At 44.9% G+C, this 16,965-nt stretch overlaps 1 protein-coding gene across 1 annotated transcript in view; it reads left to right on the plus strand.

Annotated features, from left to right (window-relative positions):
* Positions 1-16,965, plus strand: part of LOC144758058 (uncharacterized) — a 78,562-nt gene that overhangs the window by 25,251 nt on the left and 36,346 nt on the right. The window lies entirely within an intron of this gene.

Raw genomic sequence — 16,965 nt, forward strand, 5'->3', positions numbered from 1 at the left:
CTTGCTTGACGACAAACTTTCGATGAGGCAGCAGGTGACTAAGGTCGCTGCAGTCTGTTTTAACACCTTACGATGGCTGCAGAAGATCTTATGGATGCTGCCCGAATCCACCCGAAGAACAGTCGTACAGGCTCTCGTGATGTCACGGATCGACTATGGCAATGTGCTTTATCTTGGAGCGGATAAAGCAACAATCCACAAACTACAAGTGGTACAGAATTCAGCTGCTCGCCTCTTGCGTAATGTTCCACGGAGAACGTCCGCAATGCAAGCCTTACGTGATCTACACTGGTTGAGAATCTCTGAACGTGTGACCTTCAAAACACTGTGTTTTCTGTTTAAGATCCGTCAGGGTTCTGCCCCCACATACCTGCACAATCTTGTTCAGCCTTATTTACCTGGCCGTTCCTTAAGGTCTTCAAATAATGGCGATTTCCTGATCCCCAGAATTCGACTGGCTAAAATGGGAGGCCGTTCATTTGCATATCTTGGACCAAAGATGTGGAATGCCCTCCCATTGGCATTAAAAACAGAAACTAATCTTCTGGCCTTCCGAAAAAAGTTGAAGACTTTTTTGTTTTAACTTTTTCTTCCTTTGTGATTACTTTTAGTGCTACCTGATTTCTCTCTCCAGTCTGTCCCTGGCGCCGGGAAACCCATTGCGGGTAGCTGTGCGCAATATAAATTCAATAAAAAATAAATAAAAAATAAAATAATACATGGTCACACCATCACCTTTCCCACAAACCTTGGTGCATAGCTCCTACATATTCAGCAGCTAACATGTTTGTAAACATGTAGAATGAACTTTAAACCTCTTGTGCAAAAGTAAAAATAACAAGCATTGAAAATGCAATAGGTCTCGCAATAGAAGAGTTTGACATTTTTCGTTTTGCAAATGGATGAGTGGTGTTGCGTGGATGAGTGGCGTTGCGTGGATGAGTGGCGTGTGTGAGTGGCATTGCGTGTGTGAGTGGCGTTGCGTGTGTGAGTGGCGTTGCGTGTGTGAGTGGCGTAGCGTGTGTGAGTGGCGTAGCGTGTGTGAGTGGCGTTGCGTGTGTGAGTGGCGTTGCGTGTGTGAGTGGCGTTGCGTGTGTGAGTGGCGTTGCGTGTGTGAGTGGCGTTGCGTGGATGAGTGGGGTTGGAATGCAATAGGCCTCGCATTAGAAAAGTTGTAGTTATTGGTCTTGTAAATGACATAATTTATTTATTTTTTCGTTGTTAAAATTGCTAAATTGATGGCTTTGTCATTTACAATGCCAATAGTTATAACTTTTGCAAATGTGACACCTATAGCATTTGGAATGCAACATGTTTTGTATTTACGTTACTTATATGGCAGCTCTGGTCGTTATGCTACATCCCTAGATAGTTTTATCTTTCGCAAATGTGACACCTATTGTAACACAATATGTGTTGTGAGGGTGAGTGAGGGTGAGGGGTTGAGGGTGAGGTGTTGAGGGTGAGGGGTTGAGGGTGAGTGAGGGTGAGGGTGAGTGAGGGTGAGGGGTTGAGGTTGAGGGTGAGTGAGGGTGAGGGTGAGGTGTTGAGGGTGAGTGAGGAGTTGAGGGTGAGTGAGGGTGAGGGAGGGTGAGGGTGAGTGAGTGTGAGGGGTTGAGGGTGGGTGAGGGTGAGGGGTTGAGGGTTAGTGAGGGTGAGGGTGAGTGAGGATGAGGCTGAGGGGTTGAGGGTGAGTGAGGGTGAGTGAGAGTGAGGGTGAGTGAGGGGTTGAGGGTGAAGTGTTGAGGGTGAGTGAGGGTGAGGGTGAGGGGTTGAGGGTGAGTGAGGGTGAGGGGTTGAGAGTGAGTGAGGGTGAGGCGTTGAGGGTGAGTGAGGGTGAGGGTGAGTGAGGGTGAGTGAGGGTGAGGGTGAGTGAGGGTGAGTGAGGGTGAGGGTGAGTGAGGGTGAGTGAGTGTGAGTGAGGGTGAGTGAGGGTGAGTGAGGGTGAGGGGTTGAGGGTGAGTGAGGGTGAGGGATTGAGGGTGGGTGAGGGGTTGAGGGTGAGTGAGGGTGAGGGGTTGAGGGTGAAAGGGTGAAGGTGAGGGTGAGTGAGGGTGAGGGGTTGAGGGTGAGTGAGGGTGAGGGTGATTGAGGGTGAGGTGTTGAGGGTGAGTGAGGGTGAGGGTGAGTGAGTGTGAGGGGTTGAGGGTGAGTGAGGGTGAGGGTGAGTGAGGGTGAGGGGTTGAGGGTAAGTGAGGGTGAGGGTGAGTGAGGATGAGGCTGAGGGGTTGAGGGTGAGAGGGTGAGTGAGAGTGAGGGTGAGTGAGGGGTTGAGGGTGAAGTGTTGAGGGTGAGTGAGGGTGAGGGTGAGGGGTTGAGGGTGAGTGAGGGTGAGGGGTTGAGGGTGAGTGAGGGTGAGGCGTTGAGGGTGAGTGAGGGTGAGGGTGAGTGAGGGTGAGGGTGAGTGAGGGTGAGTGAGGGTGAGTGAGGGTGAGGGTGAGTGAGGGTGAGTGAGGGTGAGGGTGAGTGAGGGTGAGTGAGGGTGAGGGGTTGATGGTGAGTGAGGGTGAGGGATTGAGGGTGGGTGAGGGGTTGAGGGTGAGTGAGGGTGAGGGGTTGAGGGTGAAAGGGTGAAGGTGAGGGTGAGTGAGGGTGAGGGGTTGAGGGTGAGTGAGGGTGAGGGTGATTGAGGGTGAGGTGTTGAGGGTGAGTGAGGGTGAGGGTGAGTGAGGGTGAGGGTGAGTGAGGGTGAGTGAGGGTGAGGGTGAGGGGTTGAGGGTGAGTGAGGGTGACTGAGTGTGAGTGAGAGTGAGGGTGAGTGAGGTGTTGAGGGTGAGGGGTTGAGGGTGAGTGAGGGTGAGGGTGAGGGGTTGAGGGTGAGTGAGGGTGAGGTGTTGAGGGTGAGTGAGGGTGAGGAGTTGAGGGTGGGTGAGGAGTTGAGGGTGAGTGAGGGTGAGGGTGAGTGAATGTGAGTGGTTGAGGGTGAGGGTGAGTGAGGGTGAGGGTGAGTGAGGGTGAGGGGTTGAGGGTGAGTGAGGGTGAGGGTGAGTGAGGGTGAGGCTGAGGGGTTGAGGGTGAGTGAGGGTGAGTGAGAGTGAGGGTGAGTGAGGGGTTGAGGGTGAAGGGTTGAGGGTGAGTGAGGGTGAGGGTGAGGGTTTGAGGGTGAGTGAGGGTGAGGGGTTGAGGGTGAGTGAGGGTGAGGCGTTGAGGGTGAGGGTGAGTGAGGGTGAGTGAGGGTGAGTGAGGGTGAGTGAGTGTGAGTGAGGGTGAGGGTTGAGGGTGATTGAGGGTGATTGAGGGTGAGGGGTTGAGGGTGAGTGAGGGTGAGGGTGAGTGAGGGTGAGGGTGATTGAGTGTGAGTGAGGGTGAGGGTGAGGGGTTGAGGGTGATTGAGGGTGAGGGTGATTGAGGGTGAGGGGTTGAGGGTGAGTGAGGGTGAGGGTGAGTGAGGGTGAGGGTGATTGAGGGTGAGTGAGGGTGAGGGGTTGAGGGTGAGTGAGGGTGACTGAGTGTGAGTGAGAGTGAGGGTGAGTGAGGTGTTGAGGGTGAGGGGTTGAGGGTGAGTGAGGGTGAGGGTGAGGGGTTGAGGGTGAGTGAGGGTGAGGGGTTGAGGGTGAGGGTGGGTGAGGGTGAGTGAGGTTGAGTGAGGGTGAGGGGTTGAGGGTGAGTGAGGGTGAGTGAGGGTGAGTGAGGGTGAGGGGTTGAGGGTGAGTGAGGGTGAGGGGTTGAGGGTGAGTGAGGGTGAGGGTGAGGGGTTGAGGGTGAGTGAGGGTGAGGGTGAGGGTGGGTGATGGTGGGTGAGGGTGAGGGGTTGAGGGTGGGTGATGGTGGGTGAGGGTGAGGGGTTGAGGGTGAGTGAGGGTGAGTAAGAGTGAGGGTGAGTGAGGGGTTGAGGGTGAGGGGTTGAGGGTGGGTGAGGGTGAGGGATTGAGGGTGAGTGAGGGTGAGGGTTGAGGGAGGGTGAGGGTGAGTGAGGCTGAGGGGTTGAGGGTGAGTGAGGGTGAGTGAGGGTGAGTGAGGGTGAGTGAGGGAGAGTGAGGGTGAGTGAGGGTGAGGGGTTGAGGGTGAGGGTGAGTGAGGGTGAGGGGTTGAGGGTGAGGGGTTGAGGGTGAGGGGTTGAGGGTGAGTGAGGGTGAGTGAGGCTGAGGGGTTGAGGGTGAGTGAGGGTGAGTGAGGGTGAGTGAGGGAGAGTGAGGGTGAGTGAGGGTGAGGGGTTGAGGGTGAGTGAGGGTGAGGGGTTGAGGGAGGGTGAGGGTGAGTGAGGGTGAGGGGTTGAGGGTGAGTGAGGGTGAGGTGTTGAGGGTGAGTGAGGGTGAGGGGTTGAGGGTGAGTGAGGGTGAGTGAGAGTAAGTGTGATTGAGGGTGAGGGGTTGAGTGTGAGTGAAGGTGAGGGGTTGAGGGTGAGTGAGGGTGAGTGAGAGTGAGTGCCTTGTGTTATTTTGTATGTAATGTAAATGTGTGTGTTTTGTAATATGTGTTGTGTTATGTGTGTGTTTTGTGTCTGTTGACGCCCGTATGTAAGTGAATAATTGTAAAATGGAGGACGCAATGCGTGTCCTTGACGCTAACTACGTTAGCGTTCTAGTTTTTTTTTGTATTGTTAAATATTGTTTTTGATTGACGTTTATTTTTAGCCAATCGGAGCGCTACGTTTTTGACGTAGCGTTCCGATTTGCTTACGTCAACGGTGGAAATGCCCAGAAGATCGAGAAACTTCGGGCGCGGAAGGCGTGTGCTTGTTGGTGTGGTGTTGCTGCGTCGTTTGACAGGTAAGATATTATTTGTAAGTGTTTTGTTATCTAATTAAATGTAGTATCCATAGTATGTACAAAGTAATTAATTATTAGGAGTGTGTTTATATAGATATAGAACTTTTTTGTTAGCGATTGTAATTATTGTCATTTATTTATGTAAATTAAATTTAATTAAGTGTTTTTCTTGTTGATATATAATGTATATGTTAGCGACAACTCTAATTTAATTATTTTGTAGCTGCTGTTCGTTATTTTACGTACATGAAATGATTTTAGCACTTAGAAGGGCTATTTAGTTTCGAGTATATTTATGTATAAATAAGATGTACTGTTATTTAATGTGTATAATTTAAACTTTTTACAAACTGCTATTTTGTAATTGTATGTAATAATGTTCGTGATATTTTTAATTTAGGGTATGTAAATATTGTGTTCTAGTTGCGTAAAAGTCAATTTTAATCCTTACTGATGGGATGTTTTCCTGAAAGTTTTAGTGAGAAGCCAGTTATAAATGTTCTGGTCCTTGTTAAGTAAGCTTTGTTCCGTGTACCTTTGCATGTTTATGGTCACTGTCTATAACCAGATGTACTAACAATGTGGAAGTTCATCCATCTTGTGAGTGATGATTTTTTGAACGTGTATTTGTTATATTCATTTGTCTTTGTATTAGACCGTTTATTATTGTACTTAAGTTGTTGCTTGTAGACATCTTCTTTCCCTTATTGTTTCGCATACCTTAATGAATTATTTACATTCCTTTGCTTACTTAGAGTGGACTACTTTATTCTATTTTTTGCAGAATTGCAATTAGGCTGTGAAGGCTCGTGCTTTTGTGATTACGCACTTTGTTTGTGTTTTTGAATTACTCCGGCATGGTTTAATGGTTTATTTTCCGTTACTTTAGTAAGTGCTTTATGTTGTGAATTGGTGTCCTTTTGATGGCTTTGTCCACTTTTAACGTGTTGTATTTGCTGTGTATTCAGATGTTTCCCTATTTTTTGTGCATTTATGTTATATGTTAAAAAATGGTTTTATTTTACAATCTCTTTCAGCATTTTTGTGTACTAATTGATGCACTGTCCTTGCGTTGCATTGTTTTAAGTTTTGAATAGCTCCAAGTGTGTTATCCGATTTTTATTTATTAAAATAAATGTTGCCTAACGCTATTTATGTGTGTAGTTGGAGGGTGGAGTTATATTTGGAGGGTAGAGTTGTAGGGTGGTATTGTAGTTATAGGGTGTAGTTTGAAGGTGGACTTGGAAGGTGTGAGCGTTAGTGGATGTGATGGAGAGGGGGGAGAGAGTTGGAAGAGAGAGTGAAAGAGGAAGAAACGTTGAGAGGAAAAGAAAGTGCGAATCTGTAAGCTGAGAGATGTGGCATAACAGAAGGATTGGTAGTGCGGGCACTGCTGCTTGGGGTATCTGCGAGATTTGTGTAAGTAAATGGAGAGGGGGAGAGAGTTGGAAGACAGTGAAAGAGGCAGAAACGTGGAGAGTAAAAGAAAGAGCGAAGGAATATGTAAGCTGAGAGATGTGGCATAACAGAAGGATTGGTAGTGCGGGCACTGCTGCTTGGGGTATCTGCGAGATTTGTGTAAGTAAATGGAGAGGGGGGAGAGAGTTGGAAGAGAGAGTGAAAGAGGCAGAAACGTGGAGAGTAAAAGAAAGAGCGAAGGAATATGTAAGCTGAGAGATGTGGCATAACAGAAGGATTGGTAGTGCGGGCACTGCTGCTTGGGGTATCTGCGAGATTTGTGTAAGTAAATGGAGAGGGGGGAGAGAGTTGGAAGAGAGAGTGAAAGAGGCAGAAACGTGGAGAGTAAAAGAAAGAGCGAAGGAATCTGTAAGCTGAGAGATGTGGCATAACAGAAGGATTGGTAGTGCGGGCACTGCTGCTTGGGGTATCTGCGCGATTTGTGTAAGTAAATGGAGAGAGGCAATAGGCTCGCAAAAGACCCCTGACATTGAGGCTTGCTATTTGAACTTCCAATAAAGTCAGTCATGGGAGTTAAATGGATAAGCAAGCGGGACTTCTGAGAATAAAACTGGCAACACTCGAACCCATTGAAGGGAGTCTGATCGAACTAGTAGGCAAAGATCTTTCAGACAGACTGTATAGAGTGAAGGAATAAAGATTCAGTTAACATAGTTCAAACGAAATAGCACACAACAAGAAAAATGTCTAACTATTCTATTGCGAGACCTATCGCATTTCCATTTGTGTAACTAAATGGAGAGGGAAATTGTAAAACAGACGGAGAGCATTGCTGTGGGGAGGGGGTGTAGGAGAAATGCACAAGGCGGGCAGGGGAGGGGGCGGAGCGGGGAGAGCGGCATGTGGATTGTAAAACAGACGGAGGGCATTGCTGTGGGGAGGGGGTGTAGGAGAAATGCACAAGGCGGGCGCGATTTGTGTAAGTAAATGGAGAGAGGCAATAGGCTCGCAAAAGACCCCTGACATTGAGGCTTGCTATTTGAACTTCCAATAAAGTCAGTCATGGGAGTTAAATGGATAAGCAAGCGGGACTTCTGAGAATAAAACTGGCAACACTCGAACCCATTGAAGGGAGTCTGATCGAACTAGTAGGCAAAGATCTTTCAGACAGACTGTATAGAGTGAAGGAATAAAGATTCAGTTAACATAGTTCAAAAGAAATAGCACACAACAAGAAAAATGTCTAACTATTCTATTGCGAGACCTATCGCATTTCCATTTGTGTAAGTAAATGGAGAGGGAAATTGTAAAACAGACGGAGGGCATTGCTGTGGCGAGGGGGTGTAGGAGAAATGCACAAGGCGGGCAGGGGAGGGGGCGGAGCGGGGAGAGCGGCATGTGGATTGTAAAACAGACGGAGGGCATTGCTGTGGGGAGGGGGTGTAGGAGAAATGCACAAGGCGGGCAGGGGAGGGGGCGGAGCGGGGAGAGCGGCATGTGGGTGTGAAGAAGCCGGGGCCTTTGAAGTGAAGCTAAGCTTCACTTCAAAAGGTGTCGGAGGAATGCGGGTGAGGGAACAGATGGCGATTGCGGCTGTGCACGCGCTTTTAAGCTCAATGCACATGCGCATTGAGCTTAAAAGTCACGGGCACTGCAAGGAATCGCCACGATTCCTTGCTTCTTAGTTAAAGGTTGTTTAAGCCGCAATAGGCTCGCAAGCTCGATGCGCATGCGCATCGACAGGCGAGACCTAAAAACTGTTAGATATTTGTTGCAAAAAGATGTTAGAAACAGTTCAATAAAAGTCAATTTAAAACAAAAAGCTGCAGTAGCTCGAAACGTGCAGAAACATGCAGAAAGATTCCACCCTTTCTTTATCTAAGAAAACAAATAAACATATTCCCTCTGCTTCTCATAGTAAACTAGTAACATACAGCAGAAGTAATAAAAGCAAAGTTCTGTTTGTTGCTTTAAACAGCTGCTTCAATTATGCTTCGTGACTTGACCTTCTTTTCACATCAGCTGCTGGCGCTGGCAGCAGGCATTGTGCCCTCAGGACTCGACTGTAATAACTTATAAAAGCTGAGTTCTGACGTCTTTTCTTCATAATCACTGACTTGGTGCATCACAAATTCCTGATTATAAAGAAATTAGAGACTGCCCTTCATACGGGGATTACAGAATCCCACGTAATAGAATTATATATATATACACATATAATAAATTTGGCACAGTTCAATGAATCTGCACAAAACTATTTGGGATTGGCATGGCTAGTTTCATGCAGTGTTTTTTTGTGGTCCTCAAATTAAGCCACTAGTAATTTAAGATAGAGCTAGCTGGAGCTTTAGCCCACGAATGGTCCGTGCATCTGGACTCGCGGACACAAATGTAAAAATATATTGGATCCGATTGGATGAGGGAGCTTTTTCTCCCATCGTCCATTTCGGATACGTAAACCCAAAGTTGGGTCTGCGGACCTGAAGCTCCCTGATTGGCTGGCTACATCTTGAACCATTACATGATGAAGAGACTTGTTCCCCGCATCCTGTAAGAATACTAAAGAAGCCATAAAGAGCCGTGGTGCCGTCCTGTCTCTCCCTGGCACAGGGGCTGCCTAATGTGAAAATGTAGAAAGAAATTGCTGATTTTGAATAGAGGTTGGATTCCACATCATGACCCTTGAGGTCCACAAACCTTAGGCAGGTGTCTACGCAGGCACTGTAATTGGCCTTGTACCCTGGTAGACATTTGTGATGTTCGGAGACCTGCTGTTCGGTCTGAAACCCTATCGATGTCCAATAAGGATATACAAGTTTGCAAGGGTCCGAGAACCCCAAGAAAGTGTCCGAGAACCCTTAAAAATAAAAAATAAAAACACATAAGCCAGGCCCTCTAGGGAATCCCCTGCTGTGCCCAGGCACAGTTGAACAGCTGTGCCTGCTTGGTGTTGGCTGCAGGGAACTGTTGCGTGTGTTTATGATGGGGGGAAAAAACACTGAAAACAAGCATTGGCAAAACAAATAGGAGTCTCCTATCCGAAAGCTATTGGCTTTGGCAACGAGTTTTAGCCATTATGTACCCCAGTGTGACTGCTGTTCGGCATGGCTAAAAGTTAGTGGCACATGATCGGGTGAGGTAGATAGAAGGGGGATAGATTGGGGTAGAGTGGAATGGGGTAGATTGGAGTCAAGTGGGGTAGATTGAATTGAGGTAGATTTGAGTGGAGTAGATTGAGGTGGAGTAGGATGGATTGGGGTGGATTGGAGTGGGATAGATTGGGAAAGAGTGGGGTGGAATGAGGTAGATTGGAGTAGAGTGGGGAAGACTGGAGTGGAGTAGATTAGAGTGCAATATATTGGGGTAGTTTGGATTGCGGTACATTGGACTGGAGTAGAATGGAGTGGAGTTATATAGAGTGGTGTAGGGTAGATTGGGGTGGGGTAGAGTGTGGTGGAATTGATTGGAGTAGATTTGAGTAGGGTAGATTGAATGGGGTAGATTGGGATAGGTACGTTTGAGATGGAGTGGGGTAGGGTAGATTGGAGTAGGGTGGAGTGGATTAGATTCAACTGGAATGAGGTAGGTTTGGGTAGAGTGGGGTGGAATGGAATTGGATAGATTGGAGTGGAGTGTTGTGGGGTAGATTAGGGTGTAGTGGAATGGGGTAGATTGGGTGGATTGTAGTGGGGTGGTTTGGATGGAGTGGGGTAGATTGGATTGAGTGGGATAGATTGGATGAAATGGAGAGGGATAGATTGGGTGGAGTGGGGTAGATTACAGTGGAGTGCAGTAGATTATGGTAGATTAGAGTTGGGTAGATTGTGGTAGTTTGGAGTGGGTAGATTGTGGTAGGAGTGTAGATGAGTTGAATAGATTGCAGTTGGATACATTGAAATGGAGTTGGGTAAATTGGACTGAAGTAGAGTGAGGTAGATTGGGGGGAAGTCATTTAGATTGGAGTAGATTAGAGTTGGGGTAGATTGAAGTAGAGTGGGGCAGACTGGGGTATATTGGAGCAGAGTGGGGTAAATCTGAGTGGAGTGCGGTAGATTGGGGTGGAGTCGGGTAGATTGGGTTAGATTGAGTGTATTAGAGTAGATTGGAGTGGAATGGGGTAGATTGAGTTAGAGTGGGGTAGATTGCGGTGGGTAAATTGGGAATAAATAGATTGGAATGGGGTGAATTGGAGTGGGATGGATTGGGGTACGTTTGAGTGGAGTGGGGTGGATTGGAGTGGAGTGGGGTGGATTGGAGTGGGGTAAGTGGTGTGGAGTAGAGGGGTGTGGAGTGTTGTTTCATGGGGTGAGTGGCATAGATTGGAGTGGAGTGGTGTGGAGTTGAGTGGCGTAGTGTGGAGTATTCTTGGTGTGGTAGCGCACTGCCATTACAGACAACACATTTTCAATTGAAATGATCATTACATTTACACGGACATATGGTTTTACTGCACATAAATGATAATGTTTGCAAATGTCATCCCCTAGTGTATTAATGTGTTTCAATCATATTCAAATATTTTTCTCCACACTTCAGTAGTACAAAACAAATGTGCTTCATTTGTACTAATTCTGATATATTCTGAAACATCCGCACAGTTCTTTTTTTTAGGTCTTGCCGCAACAGCGCTTAACTTTGTGGGCTTACTGCCCACCCATTGCTTTTCATTTGTTTCTTTGAATCTCCTTTAAACAGCCTTGCTTCCAAATGGCTAATCTTTCCTACTTGTCCCTCCTTTTCGTAGCTTGTTCCTTCCCACGGAGCACCGCCCGTTACTTGTGTCCTTGCAATGGTCCCATATTATCAACTGCTTTAGGCACTTTTTCTTTTTTCTTTGTCTAAGAGCACTTCATATGCGCACTTTTTTCACTCACTCCAAGCTTTTTTGTAAAAGGCTGTAATTCTTGTTCACATCTCGTCACATTTGCTGTTCATTCACAGACTGAGATCAAATGTCAGATGATGTTTCCCCTAAAAAGCCTGTTCTTTCTCTGACTTCAAAGTAAGAGAGCCAGTTCCTCACCGTCTCACTCATCACTGTTTGCCTTTCCTTGCTTGTTATTTACAAAAGCAAATTACTTCATTTTCTTACCTTCACCACCTCCCCTTCGCATAATGGTAGCAGCCGTTTCAACTAAAGTGCTCATGTCTACTGCTGCCGACCAGAAACTTCACTGTCGACTGTAAAGTTGGCACCTAAGGTACTGGAAGGACGGCTTGGGGTGGAGGAGACATTGGCGTGTACAGAGGGCCGTGCCATTGAAGCATCTTCTGGCAGCTCTCACCAGCAGCATCATGACGCGACCCTGCCACATCTGTACAACGTTTCCGTCCCGAAAGCAGTATAGGATAATAGCTATAAATTCTGTAACCAGTCTGTTTGCTACGTACACTCCACTGAGGTATTCTTAGTACATGTATTTCTAAAATGTCACATGTTGTAATATTTAGGACACATACTATTGTAATGCAAGTTGATCTCAAGTAATGTTTAGGACATGTATTATTTGTAAAGTAGAAATGCTTTCCACTTAAAAGTGAATATATATACTTGGTAGTTTGTTTAAAGGACTAATCAAACCAAATGTCAGAAGTACAGTGCTATAGAATTGTGAAGCACTCTGATACCCATTTGGGTCATGTTTGTGCTATATAAAACACTGAATTAATAAATAAATAACACACTTGAGTGCGGGGAGATCCCCCCACACACACCTGGTGCCTGCTGTGAAGAAGGTGTGTGAGGGCTGAAAAATTACCTTCACGCCCTTCAATGCCAGCACCCTCGATGCTGCCTGCGTGGTAGCCATATTGAAGCAGAAAAACAGCAGGACATCTCAGGCATTTACACCCAATACCGTGAAAGACGGCTAGCCCGTAGGCTGATTTGGAAATTATTAGGCGCTTTGCTAGTGGTATCTTGAGGAAAATAATCAAATATCGGCGGCGCGGCCAAACTACTTTTAAAAAATAACATCCCCACACTGGGGAGAGACTTCTCAGGCTCTGATTGTGGGCTGGGATTCCCTGCAACAGAGAGCAACCATTTGTAGCTTCTTATCAGACTAATAGTCCCCTTTCCCGGCGTTCAGAAAAAAATGTAAAATCTGCATTTTTAGGTGCAGCACCTGAAAAGCTTATTGATGGCACAATAATAACTCTCGGTTCCCGGCATTCTATTTTCATTAATCATATCCACCGCATTTGATTGAAATTCAAAGGGTAGGCCTCAGTAACTACGTGTCAATCTTTTTAACCCGGCAAAATGCAGTAGGATATTTCTTTTTCGACTGATGGTGTGGGACACTGCTAAAAGTCATTTGCAAAGTCAGTAAGTTCGCAAGGCAAGACCAATTGGCTTTGCCAGTGCTTGTTTTTTGTTGTGTGCTAGGAAAAAAATCTTACACCTTCTCCTCTTGTATGGATATTCATCAGAATTGTCACATACATTCTCTCATTTTGAAGTCATAGGAAGAAAAGTAAACACCAAGCTTTCTCAAAGAGAGAGCTTGACATTTGACCTCTGTCTTTGAATGCACTGCAAATGTGACAAGATAAAAACAAGATTTAAAGGCCTTTTAACAGAAAGCTTGTTTGTGGAAGAATACAGTAAACAAGGTTTGGGCAGCAGGAGGGACGGATGTGAATTACAAACCACAAATGCAATGGTAAGGAATCTGTGGAATGTATTCCCACTGATGCTTTCTGAATATCCCCAAGATGTCATTAACGCTGTCTAGTGGTCTTGGATCAAAAATACAAAGGTTACAGTAAAGTTTTATTGGGATTGCTTTTAACATCTTAATTTATTTTGAAAAATTATTTGCAACTTACTTAAACCATGGTGTCTCTGTCTCTCTCTCTCTCCCTCTCTTTCTCTGTTTCTCTTTCTTTCTATCCTTCTCTCGTTCTCTCTATCTTTGTCTCTGTCTCTCTCTCCTTCTCTCTCTCTGTCACTCTTTCTCTGTTTCTCTTTCTCTTTCTTTCTATCTTTCTTCCTTTCTATTTCTATTTCTCTCTCTCTCACTCTCTCTCTATCTCTCTTCTGCTCTTCCTTCTTTCCCTCCCATGTAGTTTGTGGTTATAAGAGTTTCTTTTGAAAAGCAATAATTTCTTTGCTAATAATTTTGGAATCTTTTTACAAATTTGCACAAACTTTTCAAAAAGAGGTTTTTCTGGTTCCTCTTTATTATACCGAATGTGTTTATTTTTGTGGTTTTATATAGTACAAACTTTGCTGAAGGGCATTGAAGCACTTTTCTAAAGAAGAAAGACCAAAATGCAGATTAGATGTGCCATAAAATAACAGATAAGCAATAGACTGTCCCCCTCCATCCGGAGTGTTACTTCATATAACTTATGGGGTACACTAACCCGGGTGTCGGCAGTTTCAACTTGAATGCATTTATTCAAATCCACTGTCTCCAGATGATCCTTCAGGATCTCGGAGCTATGGTTACTTCTGCTGCGCTGTCTAGCATTATCTGGGCCCATTCCCCGTTCTTGAGTTGTGTCCTCAAGATCCTCGGCATGTCTTATCTTTACACTTGCTACCTTCTTTTTGGTGAATTGAGTTTTCTTATTTTTTGGAACGTGCTGTTCGTCTTTGGACTTCACGCGTTCTTCTTTCTGTTCTGATTGTCCTCTTCTTTCAGATTTCTGTGAGGAATTTTGAAAGGTACGAGAGGAACGTGTATCAGTATCTTGATATCTATCAGGTTTTCTCAAATTATCCCTATTTCTGAGGTTATACCTCTTTTCAGAGGGCTCCCGTTGGGGAGACTTACCTCCCCGTTGGGGAGATCTTCCTCTGGACTGAGAACGCTTCTCTTTAGGAAGTGTTTGTTTACTATTCTCCCACTTCTTTTTAGGAGTAGTGAGATTGTTTTTAATAAAAACTTTTTCAGGATTTTCTGTTAGTTGGGGTTTTAATGGTTTCCCATCCAAACTATCTCTACCTAGTTCTTCATGTGATTTTTCAATAATTCTTGCAAGTTCATATGGTTGCTCTACTATATCTGTTTCTTTTAGCTTTTGGCGGATTGCCACTGATGCTGTTTCACCTCTAATGTAGGCTAATAGTATAGCCGAGACCTGTTTGAAATCTTTTAGCAGTTTCATACCAAGATTTCAAGCAGGTTCTGGTCTGTATTCATTTTGAATCTGTCTTAGGACGTCTGGTATTACCGCCATAGATGGAACACCATGTGTTTTAGTGTAGATTGAAGCAAAGACTGTACCCCAAGTGTCACAGTCCTCCATAAGTGCTAACCAGAACGGAATTTGTTCTCGTTTTGCTGGTAGTTTACCAATGACTGATTGTATGGTCTGTGGTGTAATTTTATTTGTGTTCCCCTGGTGAGGGGCGTGCTGTGGAATCCTTACAGCAGGCTGGACTGTTAAAGTCCTCATGACATATTGAACCAATTGTCTATGTATATTGATTAACTCTTTCAGCTGAGCTAACAGTTCTGGACCTGTCATTTTTTCAATGTCAGGATGTGGTGTATAGCTGGCTAGTACCGGCCATGTTGCTCCTGGTCTACCTAGTGGACCGAGCCTGGTAATGTGATTTTGATGTTGTAGGGTGCCTTTAAACCAGAGCTGATGTTCTTGGTAAGTTAATGGAATTTCAAAGTCCTCGTAAGTAACGTATTCCGCTGGAGGTTCCTCTACTTTGTAGTAGTGGAACTCATGTGTTACTGCTTTTGCTGCAGGTAACTGAATCCATGATTAGAATACCTCTGTCTGCCGAAATTCATGTGCCTCTATGACAAATATTACTTTACCACCTCTCGATGATACTCCATTATTTATTAGTTTGTAAGTTATGGTTTTTCTTACATTTACTGGGATCAATATAGCATCCGGGTTATTTTGTTGGAGACTTGTGTCGTCTAAAATTGCTTGAGCTGCTGCTGCTGCTCTATCCAAATCCTCGTCACTATCCGACCTAAAGTTTGCAGAGCAAGTTTCACGGAAACAACGATTAGATGCACAATATTTTGGAACACTGTATCCTTCAGCATTGAACAAACCAAAAACTAATACATAGGATTTTCGCCCTACTCAGTTTTGGCAGATATTATATCCTTTCACCCACTCCAGACGTCTATTGGAGTATTTTACGAGAAAAAGGGGTCTGTGGGAAAACCACGACTGAGTTACTCTAGTATCTAGCGTTAAATTATCACCTTACAAAACATTGGGCGCCATGTAGTGTAGTTCCTATATTCCCAATAGGCTCTGGGCATTGGAATAACATATACTATAGTAGGACTGAGGTCGACTAGGTCTCTATCGAATATATTAGACTTAATTGTGAGTGCCAGCTAGCTCAGAGGTCACCAGAAACGTTCTCGAATAAACAAGAAGGGATTAGTTTCTGACAACCGCATAAACATGACAACTTTGTTTCCCAAGAATAAGAAATCAGTCTCTAGAGTCACGGAAACAATAGATAGTTATTTCACTCAGTCAATCATGCATGCTTCGTTTCACCAGAGGTGCAGAGAAAATAGAGAGACGGGCGTTTTCAATAAAAGTATTTATTGAACAGTCTTCTTTCTCAAGCACAAGAAATGAACTGCTACAATCGTAATACTGGTTATAAAGTACACTGCATATAATACATATAATAAGTAGTACTGTTAAAGCATGGTATGGTTTCTAAGCCATATAAAATAACATAAAATACATACATTAATAAATAATGACTAAAAGTACTCAACTGGTTTCTTCTAAAATACGCCTACCCCGGTGTACCTAACCTAGGTCTAGTACAAGGGAAGAAGTAAGTGAGATGTAGCTTAGTTTCAGTATTCTTTTTGCCAAGAATCTATTCCAAGAATTCTCTAAGGGTCTAATCAGCTCCGTATCTTGGTTTAGAATGAAGGAGGTCTTGTATCTCTCTCTCAGGACTCGATTTCCCAGTAACCCGCAAGGTTAGCCTGGAAACACTGGAGCTGGATTTCTCGGCCAGAGAAAAGACAGCTTCTCTCAGTGCGTCTGCTCGAGGGTCGGCTTCCTTCGGCACTTGCTGCGGCGTGATGCGTCGGGCAAGTAGATAGTCGAACTGCTCCAAACCACCGTGTGTTTGTCTGGGCAAGTGTGGGCATATTTATACCTTGAAGGTGCCGAGTTTGACGTACGGTTGGACATAATAAAGTCATCAAAGACTAAGTTCTTTGAAAACTCCATGATTTCTTAGATAAATTAGTATTCAAACAAGGGGAAGTCCCTAGCTGCTGAAGGCGGGTTTTTCCAAGAAATCGTTGTGGATTCTCAGAACTAGTGGAAGTAGCCAGGCCGTATTTGGGCTGCATAGGCTAAATCTAAATATGGTTATGATTTCTATGCCTATATAAGGATAGGGTAATTTATACCTATATATGGGCATGAATCGGGAAAATTACACTAGGGTCCTAGAGTCATATACAACACAAGGATAGAGCCCTTGGTATGAGTTTGTTTATTGCAGTGTTGGGTGAGATCGTTCGCTTCCAGGAGGGTGGATAGGGCTTGTACTGTTGGATCATCGGCATTGTTCAAGTGCAGATTCAGGTCTCCTAGTAGAACGTCTGCGCTGCCTTTAAGGTAGTTTTGCATTAATAGGTATGTTTAGTCCTCAAAGATTTGTCATTTTTACCAGGAGGGTGATAGATGACATGAATTTTGATAGAGTTGGGGCTTTTGGACGAGAGTTGAACTCCTACATATTCAAAGGTAGGGTATTTCATGTTGAGGAATGGAGTTAAGCACAGATATTTTTTAGGTCGAGCTATTTATAGCTCTGAACTATTGGGTTTAACAAACTCTCTTGAACACGCGGATTTCT

Source organism: Lissotriton helveticus, chromosome 1_1 (assembly GCF_964261635.1).
Source record: "Lissotriton helveticus chromosome 1_1, aLisHel1.1, whole genome shotgun sequence".
NCBI classification, from domain to species: domain Eukaryota; kingdom Metazoa; phylum Chordata; class Amphibia; order Caudata; family Salamandridae; genus Lissotriton; species Lissotriton helveticus.